Below are 12206 nucleotides of genomic sequence, written 5' to 3' on the forward strand. Positions count from 1 at the left end.
CAAAGCACATAATCCACCAAGAAGAGATGATCCTTTGTCCAGACTTGAGCTATGAAGAAAGACCAGAGGCCATTCTAGATCGAAAAGTACAACAACTCAGGAATAAGGCAATCACATCAGTGAAAGTCTTATGGAGACACCACGGACAAGAGGAAGCCACGTGGGAGCTTGAAGACAAAATGAAGGAGAAATACCCCGAACTGTTTTAGAAGAAATATGCAAATTTCGGGACGAAATTTTTGTTAAGAGGGGTAGTATGTAGTGACCCGCTCTTTTATATATTTTAAATCTAGTAATGAGTGCTTATTTTTGTTCATCAGTGAATGAAAACGGTTTTTATCCTAATATGAATTCAGCTTATGATCCTGAATTTATATTGTTAAAGCAGTTAATGATATTATTTGAGAGTTATAACTGACTTAGCAAAGTCACGTTATTTATTTAAGCAAGATGAAATTAGATTTTATCTTTATTCAAGTCGTGATTTATTTCTGACTCGTGAGTTAATTAAATCTGCGGATTTAATTTAAATATTAGAACAACAAACGAATTAAATCTACGGATTTAATTTAGATTCATTTTATAATTTATCGATTTAAGCGAGAAATCACATGTCGAAATACGAGATTTATTTAAATAAACAGTATCAAGCATATACGAGCACACGATCCATCTTACAGTTACAGAATCACCGAGACAGAGAAAATACATCAATAATTCTCCTCTACATTTTTTTTCCTTTCTTTTTCTTCTCTTTTTCTTTCCATTAATTTTGTTCCCCACTCCATTTTACCACTAAATCTACTTTTTGACTTTCACCACCATTTTCCCCACCACTTTCACCACCAACTCAATTATGCAACAACACATATTGTTCCAGCCATCAAGTCTTTTCTTCCCTCACCAAAACGTGTAGAAGAAGTTGAGAAAGGGAGAGAGAGTTTCCTCCAACTCCAAATTGTAACTTGAAGAGGTATATACTAAGCTTCTTTATTTTGAATTCAGTTGCATATCATCCAAACGGTTCCCAAAAATTCTCAAATTAATTGTGTATCATCTTTCATACATTTTCTATATTTTGGTAAAATTTCAGAATATTTAGAGCTCGCATGATTTATTTATGAATTTGTAAACATCACTGCCCATCTGGAATACATTTTTGGTAAACAATCTTTGGGAGATCATAAGTAAAGTTTCAATCGGTGAAAACCTTTGAAACTTGAATATGTCACTCTAGACTCCCGTATCTTTCTTTTGACATCGGCCTCACCATTTTTGAGTAAGGGAAACAACCGGTATAAATTCTTGAAATCTAGTTCTTATTCCATGTACCATCCAGTAGATTTTACAAACCTACGACTTTGAGGTGGAAAAGGCCGACTTAAATATTTGATTCTCAAGCCTATCTTTCTACTGAATATTCACTGACATGTTGGGAACTTACTTGTTCAGTTTTAGAATTTTTGGTGAAGCTTAAAGTGGTTTTTCCGATTTATGTTCTGAATCTGCCAAACTTGAACTCTTTTTGTGCACTGAACTTTAGATAGTCATATCTTCTAAACCATGAAGGTTCTTAGAGTAAATCCAACTGGAGAGTGTTATGATCTCTCCCTAGTTTCCAGATTGACCTTTGGGGTTCCCAGTGGAGTTTTGTAAAGGGAGATATGAATTTTTAAAGAAAGCCCACTGACTTGGTTGTAATCTGGAAATATGAAATTTACAGATTTTTGCTTGTTAAATACCCATCTTTGAGAGGACATATCTTGCTCGTTTGAATTGTTTTTCATTCGATTCAAATTGGAGAATGATCCTTGAAATGTCTAGTTTCCAGAATGTCTTTTGGAGCCTCATTTGGAGATCCGAGGTAGATTTGGTGTCTGTTGTAAAACAACCCCTTAAGAGCTCAAGTTGTTGAATTATTTTCTATGTATCAAAGTTTATTTTAAAGGATGTTTCGTGAAAGATTTAGTATATGTGCGTAACAAGTTTGGGACTATTTATTTTAAATGAGGTCCGTTCTTTATTTAAATTAGGATGGACTTTTAATGGATATTTTTGGGATTAAACTATTGTTTCTTGATTTATATAAATTATTTTTAAGGACTTATAAATATGAATTTCGTAGGCCTACTGACCTACTGTGATCGACGGTTTGTCGATGCCTAACAGCTTTGAAAATTTTATAGCAAGTCCCTACATGAGTCTTGAGTACCCTGGTAAAATTTCAAGCCATTCCAACTTCGTATGATACTTCTTTAAAATGCAAAACCTAAACTGCACATTACTACTGAGAATTTCAGAGAACAGAGAAAAGAGTCATTTATTTCAGTAGCTTCCTGGGTGATCTAGCTTTCCAATTTTTTATGGTATTAACCTTATTGTGTTATTTAGATATCCACCAAAGTTGAGCCCAGTTTGACAACGTTTACTATTTTTCAAAAATACAAGTTTTCGATTGTTCAAAACTGCCGAACATGGTAGATCGTGGTAAAAACGTCATATCTCTCAAACCACTTGGAGTTTTCGACTCTATTTTTTTTTTATATGAAACTAGACTCGAAGATCTTTCTTTCGGTATGAGTCTCGAGTCCAGGAGATGTCGGACTCAGAACAGATTAAATTTTGAAGTTGAGTCAGTGTAAAAGCAGAGCATGTTTTGATGATGTTTGATTGTGATTCTTATGTGCCTTAAGTTGAGCCTTTTTATTTTATTTTATTTTATTTTATTTTTATAACATTACTTGTTCTTATTTATTAAGCCCGATTAATTATGAGATTATAAAGCGAATAAGTTGAAGTATTTATTTTCTATTGACTACGAGGAACGGGGTTTATTTAATTGACGGATTAGAACACCCGATGAGAACGGATTGATTATGATAATCTATCCGACCTCATGTGACGAGCCTTATTTAAATTATTTTATTTCGACAATTAGGATTTATAATAGAATTTCCTAGATTATTATCTCAGAATAATAATTATCGGAATATGAGTCATGCATAGTTAAATTACGCATTCTCATTAATTGAGGATTTTATTCGAGCAGTATCTTATTTATATTCTCGTAATAAAGGTCAAACACGAGATTAATAATCAGTCAAGGAGCTACTGTACCACAGAAAATTTCTATCAGGTGGGTTACTTTCATATATATCAAATGAGTTTAATGTTATGTTTGAACAGTTATTTCATTGCAAAATCTTTGAACTGAAAATTATTTCAACTGTTGTCTTGCCATAAATATTTCAATGTTTGGTATGATATCTATCTGATGTGGCTTTGCCAGTTATTATGAAATCGAATTCGGGTCCTGAGCAGTTGATAGCTATCCTGCCAGGGCTAGTGTACACCAGTGACCGTGAGTCATCTAGCGGGTTGGCCGGTCAAGTGTCCGTGAGAGGTGGCCACCTCTCCGGCACACAGTTCCAGATATGATAGATTACAAGAGAACTTCGTCTGCAGACGAACTTTAAGAATCACAAATGAATTTAGTAAGCTTGGGCCTTTTTAGCGAAAAACTCCCTTGCTGTACTGTTTATGATGGCATGACAATTTACAACTTTACGAAGCATGTTATATTTCATAGTAGGCATATGTGTCCACTGAGTACTTTTGTACTCAGCCCTGCATATATTTCTAAATGTGCAGGTTGAGCAGCTGCCGATGGTGATGAAGTGACGAGCGGGACTCTTTTGTCTTATTATGTATTAATGAACTCTAGGGTTACATGTCTTCATACATGTAATCAGAACCTTATTCCGCTGCGTACTCAGAAGTTGTATACTATTTTGGATAAGTCGGAGTTATCCGAACTTATTAGTTATTTGAATCTATACGACTAAAACTTCGTTATATTATAAATATTCCTTTTGTTAAATGATGAAATGTGATTCTGTCACGCGTGAACAACCTGAATGAAGAACTATGCCTGCTTCAGTGATTCGTGCGTGGCACTCTGCTTGCACTGCTTTCATTGGATTCTCTTCCTCTTTCTTAGCTCTTCACCATGGCTATAGTGAAATATAACTGAGTTTCTAGCTTCTATTGTTCTGCTCGTAACAGTGATCATGCATTCTTAACGCATCTAAGTTCATTGAGATATCTAATCAATCAATAAAGTATAAAACTTGAATGTAAGCATCAGTACATTCATATAAAACGTGAACTTCTCAATGTTTTAAAATCATTACCACCTTCTTTCTTGCTGAGCATGACGATGTGATGAAGTGATGAGCTTTGGCTGACTGACTCATATATACTAGTGATCATACTAGAAAAATGGGCTAACTCTAGGGTTCAGAGCAAATGAACTGCTCTGATACCACTCTGTCACGACCGAACCTAATTAAGGATAATTAAGCCGGGAAACCGTGACTAATGGAGGGATATTAGAAGCGGGGTAGAAAGGGGATAATTAAACAAAGAAGAATCACATTTCATCATTTAACAAAAGGAATATTTATAATATAACGAAGTTTTAGTCGTATAGATTCAAATAACTAATAAGTTCGGATAACTCCGACTTATCCAAAATAGTATACAACTTCTGAGTACGCAGCGGAATAAGGTTCTGATTACATGTATGAAGACATGTAACCCTAGAGTTCATTAATACATAATAAGACAAAAGAGTCCCGCTCGTCACTTCATCACCATCGGCAGCTGCTCAACCTGCACATTTAGAAATATATGCAGGGCTGAGTACAAAAGTACTCAGTGGGCACATATGCCTACTATGAAATATAACATGCTTCGTAAAGTTGTAAATTGTCATGCCATCATAAACAGTACAGCAAGGGAGTTTTTCGCTAAAAAGGCCCAAGCTTACTAAATTCATTTGTGATTCTTAAAGTTCGTCTGCAGACGAAGTTCTCTTGTAATTTATCATATCTGGAACTGTGTGCCGGAGAGGTGGCCACCTCTCACGGACACTTGACCGGCCAACCCGCTAGATGACTCACGGTCACTGGTGTACACTAGCCCTGGCAGGATAGCTATCAACTGCTCAGGACCCGAATTCGATTTCATAATAACTGGCAAAGCCACATCAGATAGATATCATACCAAACATTGAAATATTTATGGCAAGACAACAGTTGAAATAATTTTCAGTTCAAAGATTTTGCAATGAAATAACTGTTCAAACATAACATTAAACTCATTTGATATATATGAAAGTAACCCACCTGATAGAAATTTTCTGTGGTACAGTAGCTCCTTGACTGATTATTAATCTCGTGTTTGACCTTTATTACGAGAATATAAATAAGATACTGCTCGAATAAAATCCTCAATTAATGAGAATGCGTAATTTAACTATGCATGACTCATATTCCGATAATTATTATTCTGAGATAATAATCTAGGAAATTCTATTATAAATCCTAATTGTCGAAATAAAATAATTTAAATAAGGCTCGTCACATGAGGTCGGATAGATTATCATAATCAATCCGTTCTCATCGGGTGTTCTAATCCGTCAATTAAATAAACCCCGTTCCTCGTAGTCAATAGAAAATAAATACTTCAACTTATTCGCTTTATAATCTCATAATTAATCGGGCTTAATAAATAAGAACAAGTAATGTTATAAAAATAAAATAAAATAAAATAAAATAAAAAGGCTCAACTTAAGGCACATAAGAATCACAATCAAACATCATCAAAACATGCTCTGCTTTTACACTGACTCAACTTCAAAATTTAATCTGTTCTGAGTCCGACATCTCCTGGACTCGAGACTCATACCGAAAGAAAGATCTTCGAGTCTAGTTTCATATAAAAAAAAATAGAGTCGAAAACTCCAAGTGGTTTGAGAGATATGACGTTTTTACCACGATCTACCATGTTCGGCAGTTTTGAACAATCGAAAACTTGTATTTTTGAAAAATAGTAAACGTTGTCAAACTGGGCTCAACTTTGGTGGATATCTAAATAACACAATAAGGTTAATACCATAAAAAATTGGAAAGCTAGATCACCCAGGAAGCTACTGAAATAAATGACTCTTTTCTCTGTTCTCTGAAATTCTCAGTAGTAATGTGCAGTTTAGGTTTTGCATTTTAAAGAAGTATCATACGAAGTTGGAATGGCTTGAAATTTTACCAGGGTACTCAAGACTCATGTAGGGACTTGCTATAAAATTTTCAAAGCTGTTAGACATCGACAAACCGTCGATCACAGTAGGTCAGTAGGCCTACGAAATTCATATTTATAAGTCCTTAAAAATAATTTATATAAATCAAGAAACAATAGTTTAATCCCAAAAATATCCATTAAAAGTCCATCCTAATTTAAATAAAGAACGGACCTCATTTAAAATAAATAGTCCCAAACTTGTTACGCACATATACTAAATCTTTCACGAAACATCCTTTAAAATAAACTTTGATACATAGAAAATAATTCAACAACTTGAGCTCTTAAGGGGTTGTTTTACAACAGACACCAAATCTACCTCGGATCTCCAAATGAGGCTCCAAAAGACATTCTGGAAACTAGACATTTCAAGGATCATTCTCCAATTTGAATCGAATGAAAAACAATTCAAACGAGCAAGATATGTCCTCTCAAAGATGGGTATTTAACAAGCAAAAATCTGTAAATTTCATATTTCCAGATTACAACCAAGTCAGTGGGCTTTCTTTAAAAATTCATATCTCCCTTTACAAAACTCCACTGGGAACCCCAAAGGTCAATCTGGAAACTAGGGAGAGATCATAACACTCTCCAGTTGGATTTACTCTAAGAACCTTCATGGTTTAGAAGATATGACTATCTAAAGTTCAGTGCACAAAAAGAGTTCAAGTTTGGCAGATTCAGAACATAAATCGGAAAAAACCACTTTAAGCTTCACCAAAAATTCTAAAACTGAACAAGTAAGTTCCCAACATGTCAGTGAATATTCAGTAGAAAGATAGGCTTGAGAATCAAATATTTAAGTCGGCCTTTTCCACCTCAAAGTCGTAGGTTTGTAAAATCTACTGGATGGTACATGGAATAAGAACTAGATTTCAAGAATTTATACCGGTTGTTTCCCTTACTCAAAAATGGTGAGGCCGATGTCAAAAGAAAGATACGGGAGTCTAGAGTGACATATTCAAGTTTCAAAGGTTTTCACCGATTGAAACTTTACTTATGATCTCCCAAAGATTGTTTACCAAAAATGTATTCCAGATGGGCAGTGATGTTTACAAATTCATAAATAAATCATGCGAGCTCTAAATATTCTGAAATTTTACCAAAATATAGAAAATGTATGAAAGATGATACACAATTAATTTGAGAATTTTTGGGAACCGTTTGGATGATATGCAACTGAATTCAAAATAAAGAAGCTTAGTATATACCTCTTCAAGTTACAATTTGGAGTTGGAGGAAACTCTCTCTCCCTTTCTCAACTTCTTCTACACGTTTTGGTGAGGGAAGAAAAGACTTGATGGCTGGAACAATATGTGTTGTTGCATAATTGAGTTGGTGGTGAAAGTGGTGGGGAAAATGGTGGTGAAAGTCAAAAAGTAGATTTAGTGGTAAAATGGAGTGGGGAACAAAATTAATGGAAAGAAAAAGAGAAGAAAAAGAAAGGAAAAAAAATGTAGAGGAGAATTATTGATGTATTTTCTCTGTCTCGGTGATTCTGTAACTGTAAGATGGATCGTGTGCTCGTATATGCTTGATACTGTTTATTTAAATAAATCTCGTATTTCGACATGTGATTTCTCGCTTAAATCGATAAATTATAAAATGAATCTAAATTAAATCCGTAGATTTAATTCGTTTGTTGTTCTAATATTTAAATTAAATCCGCAGATTTAATTAACTCACGAGTCAGAAATAAATCACGACTTGAATAAAGATAAAATCTAATTTCATCTTGCTTAAATAAATAACGTGACTTTGCTAAGTCAGTTATAACTCTCAAATAATATCATTAACTGCTTTAACAATATAAATTCAGGATCATAAGCTGAATTCATATTAGGATAAAAACCGTTTTCATTCACTGATGAACAAAAATAAGCACTCATTACTAGATTTAAAATATATAAAAGAGCGGGTCACTACAAGCACAATCACCAACCTTATAACATTCTAACTCAACAATCATCCACCTATCACAAAAACCAAATTTCCAATACAAAATCCATCACAACACAATAATTAATTCTCATGATATTATGACTTTCTAAAGCATCCTATGTACCCATTTTTTTTTTCAATTCTTTTCTCTCTTTTCTTTTCTTTTTTTTTCAACGACTTGTAGGGTACTAGGATTTTGTCAATCAAGATCAAAGTACATAATCCATAAACACACATCTCCACAAACCAACTACCCCATAACAACAATCTCCAAGCTCCCACCCACGGCTAAACCAAATAAAATGGAAAATAAAAGGCTCAAAGGGGTGAACTAGGATCATATATAGTAATAGGACAAATATGGGATATATAGGCTAGCAAAGACGGCCTTCTACCATCTCAAAGTTATTAAGCACACTATGTGACCTCGAGGGAGAAATCAAGACAAGTTCTAGTGAGAAACATGCATGCTCAAACAATCACTCAAGAATAAGAAATAAGACTGTAAAATGGTGACAGTCAAGGCTCAAATCTCACAGCTTATTTCATTGATTGCAAACACATAGAGACCACGCTTATTATTTATCAATCATGCTCAATCACAACAATATCAACACAAATGCATGCAATTTCACAAGTTTTAAACAGAAATCATCATGAACTAGTTATCCAACAAGACTCTACACAACTCGCATCAGCATCAAGGTATCATCACAGAGAAACCACCAAAGCAAGACTAAGGGAACTCAACGACACAACAAACAAGAACAACCAAAAAGAAAAGTGCACCCACAAAGACACATCCCCCCAAACTTATTCACCACTAAGGAGAATAAGTTTGAAAAGGATTTGTGGGGCACAAAAAAAAAACTAACAAACGAAAAGAAACGAACTAACCAGAAATTAGGTTGCCTCCCAAAAAGTGCTATTTTTAACGTCGTTAGCTCGACAGAACAGCAACCCCTTTAAGGTGGCTGGTACAAGCAGTGCTGCGAACAGCTGCTCCCTGCTCCACTCTTGCCAGCCAAAATGTCTCCTTTCAACTTCTGATCACTTGGATCCTGCCAAGAAAAATGATTCTCATTAAAAGTATTTAGAACATCAACTCTACCCTTACCCGGATCATTTGCTTTCTTGGGCACTTCATCCTTGTGGATGCGGTATGGTTCATAGACATAGAAAGTTTGGCTCTCATCATGAACTCGCAGCGTGAGCTCTACTTTCTCCACATCAATCAAAGCTCTTCCCGTTGCAAGGAACGGGCGCCCCAAAATTAGCGGGATTTTGTTATCATCTTCAATGTCCAGAACCACAAAATCGGCGGGGAGAATAAAATCCCCCACCTTCACGAGCACGTTCTCCACAATTCTACGAGGATAAGTGACCGACCTGTCCGCCATCTACAGCCTCATAGATGTCGGCTTCAACTCTCCAATCGCCAGCTGCTGAAAAATAGATAGAGGCATAAGATTTATGCTCGCCCCCAGGTCGCAGAGTGACCTTCCGAAATGCTGGCCTCCAATAATACAGGAAAGTGTGAAGCTGCCCGGATCTTTGACCTTCGCCGGCAGCTTCCTCTGCAAGATTGCGCTGCATTCTTCATTGAGATTCACCGTCTCAAACTCTCCCAGCCTCCTCTTCCTCGAGATAATGACCTTCAGGAATCTAGCATACTGCGGCATCTCCTGCAGTGCTTCCACCAATGGAATATTAATATGTACTTTCTTGAAGATCTCTAAGAATTTGGAGAACTGCTCTTGCCCCCTCTCTTTCTTCTGGCGCTGAGGGAGAGGTGTAGTCACAGTTGCTGGCGAAGTAGCTTTTTTGCTTTTCATCCTTCTTTCTGCCAGAAACCTCAACAGTGACCTCCTCAGCTCTTTTTTCAATCAGCTGTGCACTCTCATCTTTTGACGTCATGGCCCCTTCCTGCATAGTTCCGCTCAGCAGATCAACCATCTTAAAATGACGCTGGGGAAACGGCATCCACCCAGGAAGACACAGATGAGGTTGAAGTCGTCGGCCTTCCTCATGGACTCTCCACGATAGCTCTCCTCTCTCCGTCTCACGAGATCCATGGCTACCTTCAGAGGTGGCTTCATTCATCAACCCAATGGCCATGCACTGCTCATTTGCATTCACCTTGGCATTGTTTATGAGATTGCCCGACTGTTGGAGTTTGTTAACGGCGGTGGCTATTTGACCCAATTGGGTCTCGAACATCTTCATTTGAGTCCCCACAGCAACGGCATTGGACTCTAGCTTTTCCATCCTCTCGTCGGACTTGGAGATAAATTTCATCAGCAGCTCTTCCAAATTAGGCTTCTTCTCCTCATTGATGACTCCATTGGTGACAGAGAAGCCTGGTGGAGCCTGAAGCGCGTTATTCGGATTCCCATAAGCCAAATTGCGATGTGGACGCCCTCCATGATGAAACTGTTGTCCACTATTGTATCCACCCTGTTGCCCATGCTGAAAGTTCCCATAGTTTCTGCCATTGATGTAGTTGGCGTCTTCTACGCCTGTTGGGATCTCCACAGCCGGCTCAGGATTGCCAACAGTCATAGCATTGATCTTCGAGTTCATCTCTGCCAGCTGAGTCAAAATAAACGCCATAGGGTCCGAACTGGAGGTAGCAGCAACTTTCTTCAAGTGAACTCTCTCGGATGGCCATTGATAGCTCATGGTGGCCATGCTCTCGATGATCTCCATAGCTTCAGAACTCCCCTTCTTGAGCAATGAGCCCCTTGCAGCTGTATCCATGAACATCCTGGTGCGCTCTCCACAAGCGTTATAGAACATGACCACCAGAGTCCCCTCATCAAAGCCATGGGACGGGCACTTTCTCAACTTCTCCTGATATCTCTCCCATGTCTCTGCTAGTGTCTCTCCATAGAATTGTTGGAATTGGAGAATCTCCATCTTTAACTTCAATGTGAGCCCGGGAGGATGGAACTTCCGCAGGAAAAGATCCGCTAAATCCCCCCATACCGAATTAGCTCCCAGCTGCAAAGTTTGATACCATGACTTTGCCTTATCCCGGAGTGAGAATGGGAAACAGAGTCGTATAATGTCATCAGGGACTCCGTTCATCTTGACAGTGCTGCACAACTCCAGGAATTGCGCCAGATGCGCATTTGGGTCCTCCACGGCTTTACCTCCATACTGGTTTTGCTGCACCATGGTGATCAAACCAGTCTTAAGCTCGAAATTATTCGCGTTGACACTTGGAGGCTCATGACACTGATACTGCGGAGTGAACACCTCATTGATGTGAGGCTGCTTCTGAGCCTCGCGGTTTTCCTGTGCCTCAATCAAACGCTGCAGCTGCTCCTTGAGAGCAAGGACTTCTTCTGCGGTAGCCATAGAACTACCTAGCAAACTTCAGAACCAAAAATCAGGACCACATGAAAAAAAAACAGAATTTAAATAAACAGAAATAAAAATCCAGATTAGTATCAAATAATTAACAGATAGTACTGATAAAAATCAGTCCCCGGCAACGGCGTCAAAAACTTGTTCGCTATTTTATTTAACACGCCGCAAGTGTACGGGTGCAATTGTGTACAGTATCAAGCAAGGTCGTATTCCACAGAGACTGATTTAACCAATTCCTATCCTAAATTATTCTACTCTATCTGGAAAACCGGAAAGATGAGTTTTTGTTTTAAAAACTAAATAAATAAACAACAGGAAAGAAAATAAACCAAGCAGCGAAGCAGAGAAACAAATAAGAGAATATTTCCCAAGACAGAGGTTTCAACAGACTCTCCTATCTAACATGTTCAATTCAATTATCAAGATAATCTCCTAAGGCAATCTCAAAACTAGTCTATACCCACTCCTGTGGCATACAAACCGTTGATTACATGCAAGGCTACCGTCCCCGGATTGCACTTCTAACATGCAATTCATAAAAGCTCATAGGATTAACGCCCTCACAGATATCAATTCCCTTTAGAATTAAATATATGTGTTCTATGTTCTTAGTTCAGGTAAAAATTATCATCTCCCGATATCAAATTAAAACCTATGATTATCCTAAATTGGTGGCCAATCAATAAAGCAAACAATTATAACAAGAACATAAAAATGAATAACAATCTCAATTAATTGAATCAAACAGT

General features: G+C 37.2%; 2 long non-coding RNA genes across 2 annotated transcripts; one reads left to right on the top strand and one right to left on the bottom strand.

Moving 5' to 3' along the window:
* The first annotated feature begins 359 nt into the window (after positions 1–359).
* LOC131026190 (uncharacterized) lies at positions 360–3880 on the top strand. Its single transcript, XR_009102210.1, has 3 exons — positions 360–973; positions 3077–3136; positions 3652–3880. It is a non-coding gene; the product is annotated as an uncharacterized LOC131026190 (long non-coding RNA).
* A 565-nt stretch (positions 3881–4445) lies between these two features.
* LOC131026191 (uncharacterized) lies at positions 4446–7966 on the bottom strand. The gene is made up of 3 exons (XR_009102211.1): positions 7353–7966; positions 5190–5249; positions 4446–4674 (listed from the first exon to the last, which is right to left on the bottom strand). It is a non-coding gene; the product is annotated as an uncharacterized LOC131026191 (long non-coding RNA).
* Positions 7967–12206: the final 4240 nt, after the last annotated feature.

The sequence above is a fragment of the Salvia miltiorrhiza genome, chromosome 5 (genome assembly GCF_028751815.1).
Source record: "Salvia miltiorrhiza cultivar Shanhuang (shh) chromosome 5, IMPLAD_Smil_shh, whole genome shotgun sequence".
NCBI classification, from domain to species: Eukaryota; Viridiplantae; Streptophyta; class Magnoliopsida; order Lamiales; family Lamiaceae; genus Salvia; species Salvia miltiorrhiza.